Here is a 25,120-nt window from a genome sequence, read left to right as displayed (position 1 = left end):
ACTGGAAAGGGGAAAGTGCCTGTAGTTGAGAAGACTATTACTGGGTCCTTGGTTCTGTTTGTTGTTAATGCCATAATTATTCTTGTTTTACTTGCCTTGTTATACATGCTAGTAAAGAACTGTTATTCCTATTCCCATTCCTTTGCCTGAGAGCCCCTTAATTTAAAATTTACAATAATTCGGAGGGAGGGAGTTTACATTCTCCATTCCAAGGGAGGCATGTGCCTTCCTTAGCAGACACCTGTCTTTCTGCTTCCTTAGCAGACACCTGTCTTTCAAACCAAGACACCGACCAACCAAAATACTCCCATCCCAACCAAAATACTCCCAACCAAAAAAATCCTGGCCCAAACACAACCATATCAGGATCAGTAATCTCTACTACATTAATGGAACTGAGACAAGGGAGTGACTCTTCTAGCCTTCTCTTTGGAGCCCTGACATCCCCAATCTCATGCCAGCTGATAAAGAAATGTTTCTCTCTGACCATACAGGAGCCATTCTGGCAGTCACATTTCCACCGCTTCAGACTGTCACTTATGGAACAAAATCCCTTTTGAAACTGGAATCTCCAGTGAGCTAGTGGGTGCACCACTTGACTCCCTACTATACGCACACTAGACAAGATTTCCTTGTGGCCCTGCCCCAGATATGTTCTCAGATGTCTGGATCCTTGTCTTAGTTTGAAAGACAAGTGTCTGCAAATGAAGTTGTGAATCTCCCATGGAATGGAAAATATGAACCTCTTCCCTCCAAATTACTATAACTTTGAATTATGGAGCTTTCAAACAAAGATATGGGAAAAGGAATAACAGTTCTTTACAAGTATATGTATGTATAACAAGGCAACCAAACAACCACAACAGCAGCAACAACAAACAAAACCAGAAACCCAGTAGCAGCCTTCGTACGGCTATCGGGCACGTTCCCTTTTCATGTAGTTATGATCACAGCCAGCCAGGGTGCTGTTGGCTCCTGGCCTGTCAGGGCAGGTGTGGTGATTCCCCCACAGCTGCAGGGGGTGCTGTGGTGCTGCCGAGTTGCTGTCCGAGTTTTTCTCTACTCCCCCGGGCGGGGGAGGAGGCTGCACCGGCCGAGCTGTGGCACAGCAACTGACAGCCGGGGGGGCACTGCCCAGATGCGCCGGGGGCGTCCGGGGAGCGCCTCAGCAGGAGGCAGCAGTGATCAGCAAGAAGGCGAAGTAGAAAAGAGGGACCCGAATCAGGGCAAAGTCTAGAGCTCTTTAACGTCTCCAGGGAAGGCCAGCCGAGTCAGGACCAAGAGGTGGGGGTACAGCCGATTATAAAGGGACGGAACATACAACATTTCAACCAATGAGGGAGAAGTTGGGAGGGAACAAACTCGTGACAAACATGCCGGCTCGCCAATAGGGAATGTGACAGGGAGGGACCCTTGTTCCCGATCCAATCACCCACCGAGGAGGGGAGAACTTTCTGGAAATAGGGAAGGGGACAGTGGCTGATAGACAGGAACTCAGGGAGGGATTGACAGAGGGTAACCACGGGAACAGGGGTGGAGACAAAAAACTGACACTCTCAAAAGGAGGGGTTGCCAGGGGGGGCCCTAGGACCGAACCATTATAACTTTAGGGGGAAACAGAACAAACCAAATGAACCCTGCACCACAACATGGTGCGAGCCCAGCTGCCTCTCTCTATGCAGTAATGGCAGGCAAGGGGGCAAGAGAGATAGAAAAGGGGCTTCCTTTACAAACTCACTGGGGGCAGCTGGTCCTGGTGCCCCTCTGGATAGCGAAATGGGTTGCAGTAGGAACCTCAGAGCAACAGTTGTAATGGCAGAGGGGTGGCAAACAAAATGTAGCAGAAATTCTGCAGCTGTAGCAATAGCTGGGGTGGGCGGGGGGTGTGTCCCAGCAAGCACAGGGTGCTGAGTTAAAATGTAGTGAAAAAGGCAGAAGCAGTGGCAGGAAACAAGGGAGCTTGGCAGCAGCAGCCAGGTTCCTGCAAGCAAGTGCTGCACACAGCTGGGGAGATGTCTTCAGGAAGGGGAAGGATTTGGGGTCCCAGGTTTTTCCCCCTGAAGCACCTGAGTAGATGGTGAGGATCTTTTCCAATGTAACTGGGTGTTCAAAGGTCCCTCTCTTACATGCAAAGGCTCACCCACTGAAAGGAAGAAACAGTAAGGGGGCTGTACTCCTTGGTTGCAGTGAGAGTGAGAGAGAGCAAGGAGCTGAGCCCAGCCTCTCACCCCTCAGCCAAAATCTCACAGTATCTCTGCTATTCCCACGAGAAAACCCCCCTGGTGTTATAGATACATATTATAATATTGACTTTTCACAAATATTAAAATAGATGTTATATGTGTGGTGGTTATATCTTTATGACAAAGTAACTTTTTATAAAGATATAATTTTTATTTCTGTTGATAATTAAGCTTAGACATAGTAGTGAAATAGCTGTTATAAGTATGCTTGTGTTAAAATGCTGCTTGGATGGGTTAACATCCAATGAACATATGATGAGGACACCTGCTACAGGTATGCAAACTATCAGCACTCACAGTCTGAAGACAATGCCCAATGCAGGGGCCCATAGTTGAATGTGATGGTAAAAAAGGACTAAAACCACAACCAAGGAATACGCATGCTCTAAAAAGGCAGACCTGAGGAGGAGCTATGCTAACCAGTTCTTGGAATATGTAAACTAGTTTGAGGAAAAGTTTACTATGCAAAATTGTTAATGAATATGTAACAGGCTAATGCAATAGAAATAGTATATATAAAGGGTGTCTCCAAAATAGCAAGCTTGGTCTAGGCTGAGTGCCAAGATGCACCCAGCCTTGCTCTATGGTCTTTGTCTCCTATTGTGCTTTATTAAACTTTTAAATTTTCACAGCAGAGTGGACCGTGCTGGCTAAGCGATCAGCCAACTGCATCCTTCCCCCCACCTTGGCCACTTCTTTTCTCTCTTAAGTACTGGTCGTTACAATCTCTTAGGGTAACAAATGGGACAAAATTCCTTGGGAAAAAGAAAAAAGGGGAAGAATCCTAACCTCCAACAGTCCTTAAAGCAATTTTTAATCATGGCACAGTCACACAGAAGCAGATGAGATCAAGCTGGATGCTTCTGAGGAGGGAGCCTGAACTAGGCAATGTCTAGGCTTTTGTATCCTCACAGTCTAAGCACACAATAGTATGGGGGTTTCTTATTGAGCCATCAGCTCCCTCCCATCATGTGTCTTCGTGGCAAGTCACCTGGCTGGTGCCAAGACCCTCCAAAGTCCTTTGTTATGCAATCACTTGACAGCTCATTTCTGGATATCCCATCTTTTCCTCCCACCCAAAGCACAATCTGCAGCTTGCACTGCACTAGAGCAGCTCACTGAGCCACCCTCACTAGGTGTATTCTTGAACATGTCCCATGTGCCTTTTACTCCAGAACGGGACATCCTTGCCTAGTCTTCCATGTCAAGGTGAAATAATTTCTATGTTAGGGAGAAAATTACAAGACTCAATATTGTTCAGCAGAGTAGAGAGTAATAGTATAAAACTATTTTACGTAAGGTGCAAGTCAAATGTAAACATTCTGCTGGCAAGGCACTGGTAACATATGAGAGCTAGCCCAACACAAATTCGTGGTGCTTTATAAACCTTCACAGTCTTGCAACGCACTCCCTACTGGCATTAAGATATTATAAGGCCAGAGCCAGAGAAAATTCCAACATTCACAGGAAGTGAGATTAGCCCTCTTTTAGAGAACAGAAAAACAGAATACACAGATACCTAGCCTGAAGTCATCTATCAGCATAGCCAAGACAGCAACTGTCCCAGCTACCTCCCTGTCTTATGCTTAAACCTCTTGACTGATCTGCTCTTGTGCTGAGTATATTGATTTTGCATGGCCTGTTTTTTGCAAGCAGTAGGAGTACAGAGGTGTCTCCTTGTGAGAAGCTACTGGAAGCTTGTTCCATGTCTAGCAGAGCCAATCCCTGGTGGCTCCAAAGACAGATGTGCCACTGGCCAAGGCTGGGCCAATTAGAAATGGTGGTAACATCTCTGTGATTAACAAATTTAAGGAGAAATCAAAACAAAAAGTTTTAATTCTGACCAGAGAAGAACAGAGTGAGAACATGTGAGAACTCTGCAGACACCAAGGTCAAGGAAGAAGGAGGGGAAGGAGGTGATCCAGGCATCAAGGCCCAGATTCCACTGCAGTCTGTGCCCCTGCAGTCCAAAGAGGTCCACTGGGATGCATAGATCTTCCTGCAGCCCATGGAGGAGCATCCCCACTGGATCAGGTGGATGCCTAGAGGAGGCTGTGAGCCCACAAGAGACCCATGGAGTGAGGGGCCATGCTCCTATGCTAGAGAAGCCTGTCCTTGAAAGACGGCACTTCATGGAAGAGTGACCCATGCTGTAGCAGTTTGAGGAATACTGTTGCCCATGGGATTGCAGCTGTTGCTTGTGAGATGGATTGACGTTGGAGAAGTTTATGGAGAGCTGTCTCCTCTGGGAGGGACCCTACGGTGCAGCAAGGGAATCCTGCTCCCTTAGCAGCGGGAGAAGCCTTGGATGATGAAATGACCATAACCTCCATTTTCTTGGACCACTGGCGTAGGAGGTAAAGCTGAGAGGAGGGAGGGGTGGGAGGAAGGTGTTTCTGAAGGTCTTACTTTTGCTTCCCATCATCCTACTCTGATTTTGTTAGTAATAAATTCACTTCATATCTCTAAGTTGAGCCTGTTTTGCCCATGATGGTATTTGATGAGTAATCTCTCCTGGTCCTTATCTCAACCTATGAACCTGTGAAATAATTTTTCTCTCCTCGTCCAGCAGCAGAGAGGAGTGAGTGACTGGCTTTTGTGGGTGCTTGGCATCCAGCCAGTGTCAACTCACAACACTGACAGACTCTATTTGGATCTCTGCATGACACTTCCAAGCAGTGCCTGCTAAATTGCATATCTGTCACCATGAAAGAGGCATGGAACAGGAATGCATCATCAGAGTCAGGAAATGCCTCGGCTCAAGCTCTGAGCAGTTCATTTATTATGCACCTTACAAATTTTCCCCACTGTAAAAATGAAGAATTAATTCAAGTACTGAATGCAAAAGCTGGTGCCAAATCAGTCAGTGCCAACTCAGGGACTTTAAATGAGTCCTCCTGAGTCCTCCCCAAAGCACGCAGCATTGTGAGGACCTGTAGACTAATCATTCTCTGTTTCCCTAGGAAGTGAGCTAAAGGAGGTGAGCTTCTACCCCACAGTCCTACCACTGACTGGGAGTATGCTTTGTCTTGTTTGCATACAAACATTTTATGCAATGTTTGCCGCAGTTTGACCTCTATGCATTGAGAGATTTACTGAAGGATTATGACAGTTATTTCCTTCCTTCCAGGATTTTTTTCTTAAATTCTCCTAAGAAATATTTAACTCCAGATTAATTGCAAGGGGAAAGAGAGAGGAACAACAAGAAGTCCATTTTTATTCTCCTTGAATTAGAAACATGAATTTTCTTTCCCTCCTACTGATTCACCACTCAGCATTCAGCTAAGATGATCACCAAAAAAGGAAAAGCAAATGAACAGTGGTGTTTCTTGGGGTATGAAATACTTTACGATTAAATAAGCTACTGAAGACTATTGTACCAATCACCAGTGATTGGTAGCTTTTCTGCTAAGTTGCAAATGAATTCAGCATAGGACAGCATTTCAAATTGCTCTTACAAGGTTTCCTTTATTATTTTTATTTGGTTATGCTCTGACTCTCATCCAGAATTGTACTTAATGCCCTCATCTGAAGTTGTTGAAATGGCACCCCATGGCATAGTGTGACAGTGAAAGGATATTGCCTTTGGAAGCTGTTAATGGTCCATGAAAAGAAAACAGCAGAAAACAGGAGAGCAGTTGTTCCAAAATCTTAGGAACAAAAATCTTTACACTTATAGCTCATCACCTTCCCATTGCCAGAGGACCAAGAATGGGGAGAACATAGTTTAGAGCTAATGAGGACTTGTGGATCCAGATGGGTTACAAGATAAAAATACAGTAGTGAAAAAATGCTGCATTATATGAAACAAAACTGTCTAATATTTTTTATCTTTTACTTGCCTCTCAAACTTAATGTTTGCCATATAACATTATCCACAAGGTATCAGTGTTCCCTAGGATGGGAGAGATGGATGAGTAAAATGTACAAAATTATTAGAAAGGTTTGTAAAGGTCAGGAAAATAAAAAAAAGCCTCAGTTCTGGTTACTCTGACTTAGATATTTCAGTAACCCCAAGGACAACGTGACACAATTCAAAAGAAGCTCTCTACCTCAATTTTTTAAAGCTTAGGAGTACATAAAGTGGGGAAGGCCTAATTCCTCAGTGACTCTACCCTAGACTTACCTGCAAAATACTCCAGCAGGAGTACTGCAAAGGCAAAGCAATAATTACTTGTCCAGTGCCAACAGGCAAACTATAAGCATATCTGCATTTTAAGAAACCTGTTTGTTCTAATTCCCCCAAAGTGGTAGGTTTCCCTCACTGTGGAACACACTTGTACAGGTAAAAACAAAGAAAAATCAGAAGTGACAGTAATAATGGGTCATTCATTTAATTACTCTCTCCCTACTCATAAGAGATTTTCCTTCATTTTTAGATTATTCCTGCTGTGGGAAATGATATAACTCTTTAAATTTTGAGTAACTTTAGTAATGGATTTGTTTGTCTTTGCCAGGGATAGAGACTGGATGGGGGAAGAAATGGAGGTTTACCTTCAAAAGACTGTTTACTGTGGGTTTGAGTTTTGTTGAGTGAGGCCTGATAAGGCTCAGTCCTACGAAGAACATTCCTCAACTCTGAGAGTTTAACATCTACATGTTGGGAGTGGCCAAAAGACAGAGGGGAGGAATCAATAACCAATAAGAGATCAAATACTAAATTGTGTAATGCAGAACCAACAAACAAGGATTTATTTGTATTTTTTAACATATAAATATGTGGAAAGTCTGGTAAAAAATCATGGGTGGATGGAATTATTTCCATGGCACATCCTGACCAGAATAAAATAATGCCCGATTCTCTAACACTTAGAAGAATAGTGTTGGAGGGGTTTTTCTTCTTCCCAAATTTCAGTGATATTATGGCCATCATAAGTTTTGGCACCTGCTTCTACATCCACAGACCACAATAATAATAGGGCATTAGCTAAATCCCTTTGTGTTTCCTACCAGTCTACCGATTTACTCTCTGTGGGAAAAACAAGTAGATACTGACTTCTTGGTCACAGAATAGTAATATCAAATTTGTGCAGAAAATCATGCTATGAAAAGTCATTGTCCACAAAGAAGACAGAGGAGTCCTGCAACTTTATTTTGGAGTCTATTAAACCTGTATATTTTTCTCTAAATTTCAAAAGTTCAGACTGTGCTCAGCTCTGCAACAAATTAGTGTAGTTTGATGTTCATAAGGACCCCCACCCCATTGTTCCAGAGCCTGACTGGTCCTTTGAGATCAAGTAATTTTTGAAGACATTAGCACCCATTTGTCCTAACATAGTGGAGTCTTTCTGTCAGAAGTTATTTTAACATCTGTCTACCTTGCAGTGTATTTCGCTACAAAGAAAAGTACAACATCCTTTCAATATAACATTTACTTAAATTACTTACTACCATAAAATTGGCTGTGTTTTCTTTCTCTCTCCAAACAGCAAAATGATAAAATAATAATAACAATAATTAGAAGTAAAAAACATTGCTGCAGGAGACAGTTGCATTTACTGATTCCCAGTAGAAGTTAATTCAAAACAAATTTACATTCTACACTTAAAGAAGATATAAATAATTCATGTTCTTATATCATCAGTACTCTGCATGTCATACACTGGGGTACCTGCAATTTTTCAGTTTATTGGTTTAAAATTTTAATTCAGGAGTGATTATCATGTTATTTTGTGCTTCTGTTCCACTTTGGTAATGTAAGTCTTCAACTGATTATGTTCAATTAAAATGTATACAGTTTTACCATTCCTAATTTTCTAGCTCTTAATTTAATTGCTGTAGGTTTCAATTTTACTTATGTACTGTTAACTCACCTTGCTCACAGATTCTGCTCTCAGAAATAAGAAAAGACTACTCCATAAAGACGGCAAAACAGGGCTTCACTCCTCTTAAATGTCACTCCATCTGTTTTGGACCAGTGATTTCCATGACTCCTGTAAGGAGAACCATTGTTTCATTTTTCTAACAGCCATTCTTCTTTCATATAAATGCTGAACACCCTTGCCCACTGTGCACTTTGACAGGCCCTTCCCTCAACAGCCTGGGATCCCACAAGTATCTGCTTGATCAGTTCCTACTGAGCACTGCTACCATGCAAGTTCTTGTAAAACCCCCCAAGTCACTGATGTGTTCAGAGCTGGGCTTTGCTGCAGAGAACAAGATAATGCTTCACTTCTTGTAGGATCAGTGACATGACACAGAAAGGGACCTTATTCCAGTCACTGGAGGTTTGATGTATCGGGACAACACAGGAGAATAAGTTTGATCCCTTAAGAAAGATGACACAAGGGAGTAAGTGACCCATGGAAAGGTAGAAGTTGGTGATTCAGACTTTCTTCTGGACTTTTACAACTTCATTTAACCACAAGCTTGGGGAGGGTTTACCAGGAGAATCCACAACTATTTCTGAATCTCTGCTGCCAAAAACAATTCCCTAAACTGTAAAACATATAAGCTTGTCTCTTACAAATTTAATACAAGTGTTGACTGGAAAAAACCAAATAAACCAACAAAAGGGAAGAAAAAAGAAAAATAGCTCCACATATGCCCATCTGACTCTATGTTGCAGGGGACAAGATATCACTGATGCATACAGTGACGTTGTCAGGCTTGCATTGATCTGTAATTGGTCAACATAGTTTATAGTTCAACCTTTACAGGTACTAACATTTTGCCTATATTTTTAAGCTCTGACAGAGTGACAAGTTCTGACTGACCTGTATTCGGTGGTATTTTTCCTAAGTAGGAAAAATTTAGCTTGTAACCTCCAAAATGAATGGGCCGTTTCAAATTCCTGCTTCATTATTCCAAGTTAAATGACTTGCATTTATCAACCCAAAGTGTCTTGTGCCATTGTGTTAAGTCTTGTTGTCTCTTTTTGGATTTCCATATGACTCTTGACTGGTGTAAACAACTACAAATTCTTCCACCTGAGAGTTTGTTTTCCTGTTTTCAAGTGTCAGTCACTACTTCCCCAACTTTTTCTCCTATAATGAAAAAAAAAAAAAAATTCTTCCTTATTTCTACAAAGAGGAACCCTTTTTATACGTGTCTTGCAGAGAGAAAAATTTCCATCTATTAAACACCATCTTTAATTTTTTTACATGGAAAGATATTTCAAGGAGTGAATATTAATAAAATCAGGAGAAAAATTTGTTAGAAAACAATTTCCAGTCATCTGAAACTACTAAATTTTTGGTAAATATCTTGGGAAAGCATGGTGCAAAAATTGCTTTATATCAATCAGGCTCACAACTCAGGAAAAAAACAAAAAAAGATAGGTGCACATGTATGTCAAAATTTGTAATCCTGCTGCAAAAATTCCCCTTGGTTCCAGATGTTCAAGTTGTGCTAGACTTAGTCTTCATGTATCCTCATATTGCAATGAACTTGACTTTCCCTTTCCCCCTGTGTATATGCATATGCTGTTATTAAAAGATCAAAGGTCTATCCAAATCTAACTGGCCAATCAGATTATTATGACCAACTTTCTGTAGTCAGTGACATGAGGGCAGGCAACTTGCTGAGTAACACACTTGATTTGCTTCAGAAACCGTTTATACATAAATAACCATAGATGAGGGATTTGTTAAGAAGAGTTTAGACTCACTATTCACTGGATTTCATAGAAGCAATAACAGCTTCTATGAACGACAGCAACAGCTTCAACAATGCTAGAATCAGATCAAATATCTCCAACAAGGGTCAATGACATGATAGCCTGCGTCATGGCCCCTCCACAAATGATAAGGTCTTCCATCTAGGATGGCCAACACAAGCAGAAACTGCCAGCAAAAGAATAACAGTTTTCTTTTTGTGCAGTGATACATCTGTGTCTTTCTTGAACAGAGACAGAGGGTTTGATACTGAGGGGTTTTTTCTGTAGTCATCAGTAATGGTATTTTCATTAAAAATTAATGACAGCAACACTTAATTTTTAATCTTGGAATGGTGTTGAAGTATTTAATCACTCAAAAAGAAACATTACAAGGAACCTAAAGGTGTAGTGTCCCAAGCCAGCTTGAACACAGGAATGCAAAATGCTTTTGTTATAAGTTTCAAGCCGCACTGAAGTTGAGTTGAGATTTTGTGTGCCAAGTTACAGCCTAAAGAGAGGGTGGTTTTGGCTAAAATATAAGCCCTGGAGAATGGGAAGCAGTCTAGAGGAAGCATCAAATAGCATTTGACTACTGTATGGTGAAGCAAGTGGCTATGTTACAACAAAATCACTCAATAGGACCATTTCTTGCATTAGTATTTTAATTAAAATAAAGAATACTTGCCTCCATCTTACACTCTACAGTTGTCTCTTCAAATTTCACAGACATACATAATGTACAAAAAAATAGGGTCACAAATCCTAGCAGACTTGAAATATAACTCAGAAGCTTTGTGAGAAATATGGCAAATAAGAATTAGTGATTGCATGAACATTTATTTGTAGGTAATATTAATAGGTCCATAAAGTATTTCTGGACAATAAAGAATAAATAACACCTACTATTAATGTAATGGTTAAAAAAAAAATGTTGCTTGCCACACCTTTGCAATACTCTAGTTTAATACATTATTAAACAGCATCCCAGAATAGATAAACACTGAACAGAAACTCCAGATGTAGAGATATTTCCTGTGGTTTTATCAGCAGCAACATGGTTAATGCTAGCCCAGTCCTGGTCTCAGCGTAGAAAGGACCTTTGGTTTGCTCTGTTTGGTTTTTGGATGAATAATAACACTTACGTGAGCTTCACACTGGGCTTGGTGCTTTGATCAAATCACTTTCCAGTGGGCACAAAATCTGCCTCTAATGTTTGCACCTTAGCTTAGATTTTAAAGTAAACCACTGAGATAAGACCCTGCCAATTTAGCCTTGCATGCCACTTTCTCCAGCCAAACGGTTGTACAGATTGCAGGATCTTCCACCAAGAGAAAAACAGGTCTTCTCCCAGCCATGCCAACAAATCATCCAGGAGCCTGCTCTGCACATCCTCACTGGTTTCCCCCAAGCAACATCTCTGTTGAGCCCAAAGCAACTGTGGAGGGAATCGGTGGTTACTGGCACCATACATTAGGAGCTTTTAAGGTCTGCTAGCCCACGTCTGAGAGTAGAAAAACTCACAAGGAGACACAGGTTTTCTTCATTGCCCTTCCGGTTCTCCATCCAGTCAAGTTACTGTGGGTGAGAAATTCAGCCATACCGTGCAAGTTTCTCAAGAAAGATGAACCGCATAGCACAGACTAGCACTGGCTGAAAATAAGGTAAAAACCTTTTATAATCACTTTAATTGAAGACGATCTCCTCACTGGAGCCCAGGTCAGATTGGTTTATGAAAAGGAATTACGGATGCAATTCTGGAGGATCAGGGAGATCCGTGAAGGGCTCTTGCCCTGTCTCCAATCCCCATGGCCCCCAGATGCTTACTAAATCAGCATGCTTTCACTTGGGCAGTAGCACTCCAGCCTGATTGATATCTGCCTCCCCAGTGTGAAGATTTCTGCTATACACAATTGTATCTCCCTCTAATGACTAAATGTATTTTTGAAAGCCATGCCTCAATATAATTTTAGAGTCTATAAAGTATGTATCTACCTATGATGTGTAGATTCAACTCTCTTATATTTCATTCCTAATTATGCACCAAGGTATAAATTGTATTTTGTTTAAAACTGTCCAAATTTTAAAAGAGTTATAGTACTAAGCAAGCATGCTTAACTCTCTATTTAAACAAAGACGATAGTATTTGACCAGTAGGAATTATAAATATTGATCAAATATTCATGCCATTTATTTTGTACTAGCAGTTAATCTTTGTCCAAATATTTAAATTCAGACAGTGATATTTAACAGCACATTTACTAAATTTATCACTTGTGCTTACCACAGATACGAGGATCACTCTTTCTTATTTGGCTAGAAGCTGGAAGACATCTACTCATCCTCACCAACAAAACAGTAGTCCAAATTTGGTTTAAAAGTCATAGAAAGAAATAGCAAAATCATGTCCAAAGTTTTATCAGCTGAAGAGTGGAGATGAAATGAACATAGATGAGACTGAAAGCTTGAAGCTTCACAAAAGGACTGCCATTTTGGTTTCGTCTCAGCTTATCCCTCAAGCAATAATACACTTTACAATGATAATAATACTCTAGGTCTTTTACAGAAAAGAGAAAAAGACAATGTGATTTAAAATCTACAAAAACTGATAAAGTTTGTATGTAGGACTAATGCCCAGGGCTAGAAGTCAAGTCTTTGAGGATTCTTGCTTCAGTTCAGCTTCTTAGCTTTGTTTGGTCCCGTTACAAAGTAATATCTAAACTTAAGTACATGACCCTCATCTCAGGATGTTTGTAGCTTCCTTTATCATAGAATCATAGAACCTTAGAATATTCTGAGTTGGAAGGGACCCATCTGATCATCGAGTCCACCTCTTGGCTGTAATGTTAATATGTGAAGCAGTAGATGTTTGGGGGTTTTAGCTCTGAAGGAAACAATTTTTGATAATATTTCCTTTTCAATCATCTACATTCATTGATATCATTTTGCAGCTCTAAGTTCCTGGCTAGAGAAATAGTATGTCCATACTAGATAAAAAACAAGGAAGGATAAAGAAACACCACCGGTTTATAAACTATGCAAATGCTACAGCCAATCAACCCTGCTGCCAAAATCCAGCTAGTGTTGTGGTACTCCGTCAGTAAAGAACACCCCAGCTCTGCCTGTTACTGTTCTTCTACCTGCCCATAGGTGGCACCAGTCATGTTCATAACACCTCAGTCTGTGTCTGCCAATATCCCTGCAGACCTCGATTGTAGCTTCCATCCTGGTTTCTTGCTGTCGGTGGATGTGTTAATCACCAATGTTAAATACGTGCAGAAGCAACTTCAAACAAGCTAAGCATGAAACACTCTTCTATCTACCACATCACACTTCACTACCTGACCATACAGCCATGTCCTCAAATAATCAAAAAATCAAGGCCAAAACAGTAGCAAATAACAGTCTGAAGCATACTTCTCAGGAAACATGGCTTTGAAAATGTTAAGGTGTACTTGACATTGTTCTTCTGGCCCTGCATCTACCAAGGAGAAGCAGCAAATGCAGGGTCCTGAGGAAACCCATTTCAACAAAGTACAGCCAAAATCTGACAAAGTGCAGCATTGACTATAATTTGTGCCAAAGACCTTTGTAGATGTTAAGCACTACACTAAGTCACAGATGTTTATTTCCCATCCCACAAGTTTCAGAATTTTGGTAAAAAGACAAAAAACTGGAAAATAATGCTGTTCAAGAAAAAAAATTAGTAGAAATCCTTAAGATTAAATAGTTAAAATCTTTCATATAAAGAATGTTATCTCTTTTTTTGCCATTGTTAAATGTTCACACTTTAAACTATAAATTAACTAAATAATGTGATAAAATAAATGTCTTGAATTATAAAATAGTAAAATATTTGTCTCAAAAGTATCAAAAGGGAACATTTCAAGAAGACATTTTTTCCCCCAGAATTGTTTCAAGTTAATCAGAATAATAAGAACTGATCTTTCTTACAAACAGGTTCTATTGTTTTTTCAATGTTCCTACATTTTCCAGAAGAGAAAGCAAATAATTAAAATTATAACATAGCACTTATTTTGTGTCCTGCTATAATTTCTCATGATCTGCCTATATTTGCCTTCTTTTTCTGTTTATTTCTTTACAATTTTACTTTAATTCTGAGAGCCAAAATGTTGAAGAACAGATGTATAATTAGATACCTCCTTCCATCCCTCTCCTCTCCAAACACTGGTGTTTGCCTAGGCCTTACTACATCCAGAGAGAATTACAAGGAAGACTTTACTTCAGACACATGCAAAACTGCTCCAAACAGCCCAGGAACTGCCTCAACTTGCTCTGTCTACCTCTAAGCCCAGCACTTGAGAAAAAGCAGAGAAGAGCTTTATTTTATCAATCAAGGGATCAGCTTTATTATATCTATCAAGAGAAGGACTCATTTACCTAACTTTAGACATCTAAAATGAATATGTGTGGTTGAAAGCACCCATATAGGCGGTCTCAGTGCTCAGTGGAGAGTGATGATCCATTTCAGTCTGAAGTAGTTTCTGTGGGTTAAATTGTCCTCCATAAATGTGAGTACCTACTGAAGCAGCCCACAGAACTAGCATATACTCAGCATGTCACATTTATCTGAGTGTAAAGACCCTGTACATGTACCCTGAATGAAGAAGCAGCTTTTGGGATACAGTGCACACAAAGGTAGCTGTGTTTCTCCTTCACCTCCATCCTTACCAGCCCGTTGTGATCTGCATAGCTAGGGTTTTAAACCTTGGTCCATCTTCATGTCATTGTTTAGATGGTTTGTGGCATCCTGTGATGCCCTGCCCTTTACCCTTCTCTTTAGCCACCAGAGCAAAGATAAACATGCACTGCAATTGCCAGGCTTTTCTTTATAGGCCAAGAAATATTCTAAATATATAACACTGTATATACTACACCCTAACACATTCACAAATTATAAAGAATTTTCATTCACAAAGAATTATAAATTATTCCTTTTGCAACATTAATTCACTTTTCAGTTGGTTTATTTAAATTATTAGTTATTGCTCAGCTTACTTTTATAATTTAAAAAGAGATGTTTTAACACATTTCAGCTCTGTTAAACTACCTTTTACATATTAATTAGTGTGAAAATTTTATTGCTGTATTTCCCAGCTTATTAAAAGAGTGGCACTTCACAAATAAAAGTGCAGGATGGATTTATTATTCACAGTCCTAGTGTAAGCCTTCACATGTACTTAATATGGGTAAAGTGGTTAGGTTTCCAATGTAGTCCAGACACATGAATCAAATCAAACTTGTAATTGCCTCTTTGGGATTTAAAACTATTAGACTTATGCTTTTATATTCTCTTTTGTTTTGCTTGAATCACTTTCTCAGGTCTATGAAGTACAGCTGGCACAATAAAAGTTTGATCAATGCATAACCAATGAAATGTATATTTCTTCCAGATATGTAATACCAAGGTAAAATTATTAATCTATGAAAATGGTCTTTTTCAGCTGTCTGTTCTTGGAATTAAAATCAGTTTCAGTCTTGAAGTGTATGGTTTGGCCTGGGACTTTCCAGTCTGAGTTTTTCAACAGTTTCTTGTAATTTGATGTATTAAAATTAATGCTATCCTGATGTGAAGTTTCAATTGCCAGGCAGATTGTTTTTTTTTTTTTTTTCATACTGTGATACTTGAATAAAATGATCCTGGAAATACAAGAATTAACTAATATATTAAGGAATGAGCCCACCTTCATAGGAGTGAGTGGACTTCTTACACTGCCTACCCAGTGGGTTTGGTCTAACTTAATGTACAAGACAAGGTTTGTTTGTGGAAGTATGCGTAAAGATGGGATCTCTTGTAGCTATAAGATGCCTTTCCTACACATTCTTTATATATGTATTGTAAATAAGTTTATTGGAACAGAACATCAAAACAAGTGTGGTTTCAAAGCTACTGCTGTAGTAGATTTGCCTTGTCTCAGTAGAGTGGAGGCTGTCATACTATCCAGAACCAGACATTACTCAAATTTATTTTTTCTGTCTTTATTAACTTAATTATGACATTGTGAGGGGGTTCCTTCTGGATTCTGGAACTTATATGCATATTTATAAATCCAAGAGTCACTTCCTGTTAATGCTTTTAAATAAATAGTTAATATCCACAGAAATGTCAGGTCTTACTCATTGTACCTTTAGCAACATGTCTTACTTTGAAAGACAGGTGTCTTCTAGGGAAGGCAGGAGCCTCCCTTGGAATGGAAAATGTAAAGCCCCTCCCTCAAAATTTTTAGGATTTTGAAATTAAGGGACCCTCAGGCAAAGATATGAGAATATGAATGGCAGTTCTTTACTAGTATGTATAACAAAGCAAATAACCGATAACAATTGCGGCATTAACAACAAACAGAACCACGAGCCCAGCCTTCTTGGTGTAGTGATGGTCACAGCCGGCAGGGGCGCTGGTGGCTCCCGGTGGGCAGGGCAGGGCAGGTGCGATGATTGCCTTGGAGCTGCAGAGGGCGAGTGTGAGTAGCACAGGGTAATGGCGGCTTGCCTGAGACGGGAAGGGATGGAAGAGAGGATTTGCTTTACAAAACCCTGCCGCAGTCCATCTCAGTGGCACAGCAGAACTCATAGGAGCACCAAAGTGGAGCAGCAGGAATGAGCAAAAATCGCAGGGTGGTAGACAAGATGTATCAGAAGCTCTGTGGTGGTAGCTGGAACTCCAGGATGTCCCAGCTGGGCAGCGGGTGCAGGGCTACAGTGTAGAGAAACCCACAGCAGTGCTGAAGAAGCGGTGGGGGGTGGGGCAGCCACAACTCAGCTCCCAGCAGGGCAGGGAGAGGTGAGCTCAGGATCCCGGGCACCTGAGCAGATGGTAATAGGTCCCTCTTTTAGTGAGGTAGGTGTTAATAAGGCCCCAGTTCAGTGTCTGCTCTAGCAAGCAGAGTCTCACCCCACAGCAGAAGGAGCAGCTTTGGGCTCGGTTATGGCGGTGGAAGCAAATTCCTTTCCCCAAGCAGCACCTCTGACCGTCCTCCTCTTCTGAAGCCCAGGGACAGAGAGACAGCAACTGCCCCAGGTCTGTCCTTTAGCTGCCCAATTCTTACGGTTTCTCTCCCATACACCCCGCCCCCCCCCCCCCCCCTTGCCCGCAACATTACACAATGAAGATATTTTGCGTATTCAAACATAGTCATATAGGTAGTTAATACTCACTAGAATGACTTTCCATCTCTCTTGTACATTGTCATCAAAAACAGGTGTAGCAAGAATATTTTCCCAAGTGCAATATGTCCCATTTTTTTTCTAGAACAAAGGATATACACAAGATAAGAACAATGATCATTGAAGGGAAGATACCATTAAACAAAGCCACTAAACTAGGAGAAAGTCCTAGGAGAAAGTCCCAGAACTGTGATATTCACTTTCAATGTATATATTAAACAGACAACTTTATGTTTGCTAGTCCAACAGATATGTCTGACAATTCTTCCACACTATGGAAATCTTCTTGATTGTTTCTTTAATTAAGGCTCTCAGAGTGTTCATATAACTCTGGAAGACCTGACTCTTCTGTAACTGGTAGTAATCTTCCTGAAATACCTCAGTGATTGAAAAAATGGCATTATTTTGCAGATCTCAAGGAGTTTTTCAAAAACACCTATTTTTTAAACTTTTCCTGCTAATTGCAAAACATCCTCTTCAGATGGCTTTAGGTATAGTTTCTTCTGTTCTCAACTGATTGCTCAGATCTGGCAACTTCAAACAGTAAATACCCTGGATTGCTTATCCCTTTCTAGCACTTAGAATGTCCTCAGCCATTTTTAAAAATATATGAGGGGGTCTTCTTGCAACATTTACTATTTAGAGAGAAAAAAACACTACCGTGACTTATTAGTAAAGCCTCAGCCTTCTTGAAAATCAATGGACAGTGGGCTCCTATATTCCTGCCGGTCCTGAGAGTGTTAAGAAAACATCCAGGTCTGATGATTGGCAGACACTTCAGCAGTCACATTCCCAATGCCAGACACTTTCACTGCTGGGACTGAAACATCTTCACAGTAGGTGCTGCAGTGAGCCAATGGGTGCCTCGCCTTACACATCCCAATCATGCAGTCAGACCAGGTTTCCTTGCCAGTTGGACCACAGGAGAATCTGCAAGAAAGGAACCCCCTCACAATCTACCTGTGGGAAAGTCTTGATCTTCTTGAGTCTTTACCTCCTGCTGTGTCTCTCAGTGCCCATTCACCTGCCATTCACTACCTGGCCAGTAGCCTTTGCACCCTTTGTTACGCAAAGGATTGGCGGTTCCTGGCCTCTTGTCTCTCTAGGCTCACCCAGAGCTCAATGTGCGTCTTGAACTGCAGTATACAAACTGAGCTACCTGCACCAGCTGTATTGCTCAATAGAAAGTTGGACTTTGGATGTTGAAAGTGCAAATCCATGCCATGAATTCTTCTCTATCAGATCTGCCTCAAGAATAGGTTTTTTGCACCCTCCCAATAACTGCCCATTCCCACTGCTTCCCTGTCAAAGGTTAAAATCTCTCCATTGTGACAATACTTGTGTGTTTATATTCAAGACTAGTTTTAAAAATTTCCTTTAAAAAATTATTTCACATTAATTAAAGGATAGTTCTACGACAGTGAAGAGCTGAAGCCAGGATAGAAAGGAAATTTCCTAAAACCATTTTTCCATCAAATGTTTTATAAAGCCTTGTAGTGTTCAATAACCAGAAATGTAGGGTTCTGTCACCCTCAACCCTCTCTTACCACCATCACATCCCAGCATGGGAGAATGAGAGCTGTAGAATGAAATGCTTTTGTCACTCTGACATATCTCATCCTCTCTATAAAAATATGTTTATCCCATCTAGCTCTTGCTATCAGTCTGAGACTTGATTTGTCAAAGTTTAGGTCAGTTCAAACATTTGCAAAATAATTCCCTAGTTTTGACTGTGAAAAATTTCAGCAATAGAACTTCAGGCACAGCTGCAAGTTGGACAGTGTGTCTGTGAAGCTTCTAACACAACATTCATGCAGGATAGCTGCACTACATTTCAAATTGTGCTGTTTCAAAGTAAATTACTTTCCTTTTGTAGCACAGTAATTAGGGTTATTATATATACAACACTGTCAATATTTGCAGGTACTGCAGGGGTACATACAGAAGACAGACTTATGGCAGGATTGTTAATTTATTTTACCAGTGGCATATAATGGTTCTTTAGCTTTTCCCTCTTTGAAGAAAGAGGCATGAGGGAAAGATGTTCTATATGTCTTTCTGTCATTATTGAAATTATATATTTATATAAAGACCTACAGCATCATTTGTAGTGCTCCACTCTCTGAAACTGCTGCTTTAATCAAGTGTAATACAGGAAACAAGATGTACAAAGCTGGAAGGAAGGTAAAACATTCAACCATGCTAGGCCTAGTATGTCTTGACTATCACAAGAAGGCCAGAGTGGCAGGTTGTGGAGGCTGAAAGTCAAATACTTAGCCAACATAAATGCTGTATGGTGGTTCATGCTCTATATACCTTCCCACATAAACTACTGCAAAGCTCTTCTCATTCACGGCCATCATCGAAAAAACAGAGGACAGTTGAATCTCCATTCTAGTACTTATGTAAACATCTGTGCTGAAGCAACCACCAGAGAAGATCTTTAAAGTCCATGGTAAACATGGTAAACCTTTTTTTTTTTGGACAGATCTTCCACTAACTAGAAACTCATCTCCCGCAGGATTCCAGAAGACCACCAGAAAACCTCTTGTCAACTCAAATGGTTGTATTATTTGGATGAAGTCGCAAAAACTTGTGTTAGTAGCCTCCTTCTGCCACTACCAGTATTTCTGGACCCCTCAAGGTTTTTATCCCCTGTACGTGGTACACATATGTAAGAGATGTGACTCTGTCATGCTCAGCCATGGCAGGCATGTTCATGACCCAGAAAGAAAGCATGCTTCAGCCTGAACTCCTTGAAATGACAACTCCTTCCCTCTATTTTGTCATGGTCTTTCCTTCCCTCAGAGACTCTGTATACCATGTCTCATCAGTAGATGATGCATGAGAAGGGAAACCAAAATATTCTACTGCATATGCATGAGAACAAGACCTAATTAACAGAGAATGAGAGGTGGAAATTGGTTGTGCAAGACCTGCATGAAACACAAGAGTCTTGATTTCTCTGCTCTTCTCTGTGAGGTGTCTTCACATTCAAATACCTTCTCGTGCTGTGGTTGAAAAAAATTTCTTGAGGTTGAAAGAAAATTTTACCTTTGCTCAAAGTCTCCTGGCTAAGTTTGCTGTTGCTGGGAAACTATGCAGCCTTTCCTCAGGGCTGAACTCTGTAGTCTTCATCTTTAATTAGCTTTCCTTTATGCCTCCTATGTAAGGCTTGCCACTGGAACTCTTCACAGGTTGAGGAAGATATTTGCTTGTGTAAGACCTTTCAATAAATCTCTTTAGAAATGCTAAGGCTAAGAGAGCTTCCAGGACCTACAGAGCACTCTGTCTTGGCTTCACAATAACAGGGGTTTTCTGCAGAATACTCCAGAGTCACTTCCAATTAATGTAATTTCAATTTTGCCTCTTTTGTCTCTCTGACATTGCCTAGGTGTGGGCCATTCACAGTCATGAAGATTTTACACAAGACAGAAAAAAATAAGTATTTTTACAAAGAGACCTCTTGCTCTCTGCAACTCAGCTAGGCAGCCGCATGCAAGTAGCCTGTCCCTCAACTAAACGGGCATCATGCATTGGGCACAGACATTATGTATTTCATGTCAAAAAGTCAAGGAAATTTTGTGGCACTGTTATTTCAAATCAGTTTCAGCTGGAAACAGTTGTGTTTTTGCAAAAACTTATCACAATACCTGCCTCAAGGCATCTTCCTACAGAGCACCCACCACAAAGCTGAACTCCCAGATCTCTCCATGGTCAGCAATGAGAAGTAGGCACAGTTAGACAAAGGCATAGTTCAGGACCCTGCTGCTAGTGCCCAGAACTGCCCAATAAAAAAGTTTCTCTCTCTCTTCATTGATGATAGGTGGTACCTTGGAAGGTGAAACTATATTTTGGCAGTTGCAGAAAGCTGGGTGGAAGCTCCACTGCAGCTTCACTTTGATAACTGCTTTTCCTAAGAATGTTTTTAATTTCTTCTAACTGCCACAATATTAGCCAAACACTGTGCAGTAGGATTTTCATCTATTAGAAAGGAGGCTTTCTTTCACCTTCCTGCTTTTAGTCACAGGAAGATTTCCTCCTGCTTCCTTCAGCCAGCAAGTCACATTATTTTCTGAGCTTTCCATCATTTGGTATCTAAGAGCCTTCCTTTTTTTTGAAGTGGTCTCAAAAAATTTCTGTTGTCATCACTCAACATCAGAGTTTTTCCTCCATGTCAGAGAAGACAAGCTGCTGCCTTACTTTTCTAGGTCCAACTCACATGCTCAAAGGTTTCCCGCAACAACAGCCCTGCCATGTGAAGCAAATCTAGGATTTTGTGGTTTATGATGTGGTTCTCAGTGGAGAAATATTTAATTGGGAGGCTATGCCTCCAAATCATATAGTACAATATGAAGGTGTTTGCTGGGAGTACTTTTCCGGGCTCTGGCCACAGATTCTTTTGACTTAACCTGCTACACTTTGCACAATTCACTTCATTTTCTCTCCAAAGCAAAAGAAACTCACTCTTGTACAGACCTTCTTGACATTATTCCATCTTTCAAATGACTGATTACATCATCACTTTCTATTTATTTCCTGGTAAGCTGTGCTACAACACTTTTTAAATTCTTCCTTTCCCTTTGGAACATGCTGTCCAACACAAAGGCAGTCAAGAAAAATCTCCCAAAGAAATTGTTTTTCCAGGCTTGTATTGTGCTTTTAAAGAAGCACCCTCACAGTTTAAAAGTGAAGTAAAGATGTCTGGGCCATGTGGATACTAGGGGTTTGTCATGAATGTACCCTAGGGGCCTGTGATCTGCTTCAGTGGTAATAGCACAGCTACCTGTGGTGACTAAGCTCCTGACATTCAGGGAAAACAAGAATAATGATTTATTTTTCAATCTCAATATAATTTTGCTGTGTTGACATATATACTTTGAGTCCTTTCACTGTGCACTTCTTCTTGCACAAGAGCTCCTTTCAAGTGAGGACGAGCTGTTCCTTGTGGTGGGACTTGTCTTGTTTTCATGAAGAATTTTGTTTCTTTCCCAACAGCATCCTTCATGTTTCAGATTGCTGCCTCATCCCAGCTGTTTATGGACACCCTGTGACTTCTGCTGTTCTTGGTACCCATTACTAATTGGTAGGTAGTTACCCAACCCATGGTTTTTCATTTCTTAGGGGAAATTGTTTTACGGCATTCACTTCATCTGTGGTTCCTGAGGTCCTCAGTTTGCTATGCAGTAATTTACATTCTGCTGTAATCCAGTTTTAGTTTATTCTTCCTGAATTTTGACTGAGCAGTGGTATTCCCTCTTGTCTCAGTCACATACATCTGCACTGTCATGTATGTTTTCACCTCCTGTCAACAGTCTTGCATCATACACCCTTTTCCCAGGAAATCTTGTGTGCTGATAACAGGCCAGCAGTGTTTCCTACCGAATATTGTGGCTGCTCATCTCTTCTTACAGTCCCACCTACCTTGCCCAGGATGGGCAGTTTATATTTAGAATATGCTGCAGGGTCCTGATAAATTACAGCCTATTGCAAAGGGAGCCTATTTTTTTGCAGTGATTGGTAAGTGTCCAGACTGTCTTTTTTTCCTTTTTTGTACCCACCTTAGAGATTTGACTACTTTAAATCACACCCTTTTCTTAGACACTGAGATTCCTTTACATCACACTTATGGAAGTAGCTGCTGAAATACCTAGTTGTCGGTGCCAGAAACTTGGGAGGTGACCTATTTTTGCAGTTTCCAGTTTTGCCCATGTTTCTGGACACAAAATTTCCTAGCTGTTAGAAAAATATAATTTTACTTGCCTCTGATATGGAATGGATTCCACATGTATAAAGATTTTTATGAAGTGACACCATTTTTCTGTGTTAGGACTTATTTGACAGCATGTCAAACACATAGAAAGATTCTGACCTTTCTCTTTGCGTCTATAGTCAATCTGTAGTTCTCCAACAACTGGGGTTGAAGAATTCTGTATTTCATTAGTGGATTCCAAAGGGAAAGTGTCTTTTGCTTTTCTTGTGTCTCATGAATATAAAATACTTTTCCCCCAGTTGTTTATTCAAAACTAAATATCACAGATTCTCCTTTGGTCCTATGCAACTAATTAGACCTAGGAAGCTGGCTACATTGTTATCCCTTCTCTTTGCCATGTACTGTAGCCAAGAAGAATGCTGTGTCACTGCTGCTGCTAGAGTCTCTTCGGGGGTGCTCTCCAACTGCAGGCACCAACTGCACCGTACACCCTGTACTTTTCTGTTTGCTTATGCATCATGCTTCTGCCAAATGATTTAATTCATGTTTGGACTCAAACAGCCTTGACAAAATGCAACTCTTTTAGTAAAGAGTTGCGTTTTGCTTTACTCCTTTATTAAAGGTGTAATGAAACATTTGGACCTCATGAAAACAGAATGTTTTGCTATTTTACAGGGAAGTTTAGGAAGAGGGTGAACAATTTCTCAGCAGCTGAGTCAGCATTTGGACAGTGAGAGAAGTAAGGGTGAAAAGGATGTCCCTAAATGGCCAGAGCATTATTTTCTTTTAGCACAGTTTTGACAGCACAGTCAGAATTGGAAACAGTGTCAGAATGCAAAGCTGCAAATAAAAGCAAATGATGCTTCAATCTAGATTATAAAGCAAATTCACAGCTGCCTGTGAATTGAAACTAAGACCAGCTCAGTAGAGCCCATATCTGCCTGTAGTTCTGGCTGATGGGGTACCAAGCAATGAGGTACCTGCCAGGAGCATAACGGTGTGCACATGGTACTGAGTCCCTGTAATATGCCATCCCAACAGGCATGCTCTACATGATGGTGAGCACTTATGTAACACAGTGCTATAGTCCCAGACCAGGGCTGCCTCGTATGGATCCATGTCCAAATTTACTCTCACCTGGATTTTTGAAGATTGCCAGAAGGTGCAAATAGAGAACTCCATGGGAAAAATGATTTGCCTCTATTGGTCCTGAATGTGTCTGAAAATCTGGTTATGTTTCAAAAATAATAATGATTTTGGTGGAAATAAGTTTGATTATTTGATCCTACAAATGGTTTGATTTTTGCCTGAGATTATATTCCTATGGGACAAATTTTATTTATGTTTGTATTTTCTGCTAATTGTTTATGATGCAATTGACTATGATAGAACTTAAAAAATATATTCTTATTAAAGAATGACTGTAAAACTTGTATCTTCATCTGTAGTGGTAAGAAGATTCTTTTAAGTAACATTCTTTACCCATATTAGTTCTTTCTTCATCAAATATTTCATCACAAATTCCTTCTTACTAGTATTGGATTTCATAATTTAAAACAATAATATTTTAGAAATAGTATTTTATAAAATAATATTTTCTCACTTTGTAATTGCTTTCAAATACTAATGGTATCTATTGCAATTTTTGTAGTAAACAGAAAATTTAATTTTACTGATTGGTAGGGGGAAAAGAATAATTTTTTTTGCAATCCCACACAGACATCATAATAACAAATTATCATACATTGGTGTAGGTATGTAAACGAAAAACAGGGGTTTCCTCATTTCATAGAGATGATTACATTCTGGATTTTGTTATACACATCTAATAGGACAGAGACATCTTGAGAGGTAATCAACATCTGCAAATCTCAAAAAAAAAATTGGATTTAAGTTTATAATATATTCCTGTAGACTTGAGCCCAGTTTGCACTCAGATTTTACAAACTAATGATAGTATACCAGAGGGTACAGAATTTGTATTTGTAAAGTGTACATTAGCTTAAGCTTGTTCCTAGAACAATATAGAATTATATTTTCTTGCAAATATAACTACAGTTGTACAATAGTTCTAATAGTTGTAGTTAAAATTTTAAGCTTAGTATAAAATGAACAAAAAAAAAAAGAAGGAAAGTGACTTGTTATGGTACTGCAGAGGGGGTAGAGAGAAATTGGACTTCATTGTGCTGTAAGTGTGTGCTGATGGTAAGTGATCAATGACAGTATGCATTTCAATCTTCGCAACTCTTGCACAAGTGTCAAAGAGGCACCAAATGGCTAAAATCTGATCAAAGCTTTTGAATGAGGATCCAGCGAACTTATAGAGAACTGTTTTAAGGCCAGCCAATTCCACTGTCAGTAATCTTGAAGGGGAGACAATCAGTC

At 40.1% G+C, this 25,120-nt stretch overlaps 2 long non-coding RNA genes across 3 annotated transcripts; one reads left to right on the top strand and one right to left on the bottom strand.

The window, feature by feature from the left end:
* The first annotated feature begins 1,139 nt into the window (after positions 1-1,139).
* On the top strand, positions 1,140-15,470 carry LOC135301121 (uncharacterized). Its single transcript, XR_010362858.1, has 2 exons — positions 1,140-1,284; positions 8,068-15,470. It is a non-coding gene; the product is annotated as an uncharacterized LOC135301121 (long non-coding RNA).
* On the bottom strand, positions 14,825-18,134 carry LOC135301113 (uncharacterized). 2 transcript variants are annotated; one of them, XR_010362851.1, is made up of 3 exons: positions 17,983-18,134; positions 17,014-17,103; positions 14,825-16,661 (listed from the first exon to the last, which is right to left on the bottom strand). It is a non-coding gene; the product is annotated as an uncharacterized LOC135301113 (long non-coding RNA). The 2 variants fall into 2 exon arrangements; XR_010362846.1 differs by having other exon boundaries at positions 14,825-16,552.
* Between the last annotated feature and the right edge of the window lie 6,986 nt (positions 18,135-25,120).

This window comes from Passer domesticus, chromosome 1, assembly GCF_036417665.1.
Source record: "Passer domesticus isolate bPasDom1 chromosome 1, bPasDom1.hap1, whole genome shotgun sequence".
Classification (NCBI taxonomy): domain Eukaryota; kingdom Metazoa; phylum Chordata; class Aves; order Passeriformes; family Passeridae; genus Passer; species Passer domesticus.
The sequence above is the reverse complement of the archived record's forward strand: the minus strand, read 5'-3'. Positions and strand labels throughout refer to the sequence as shown.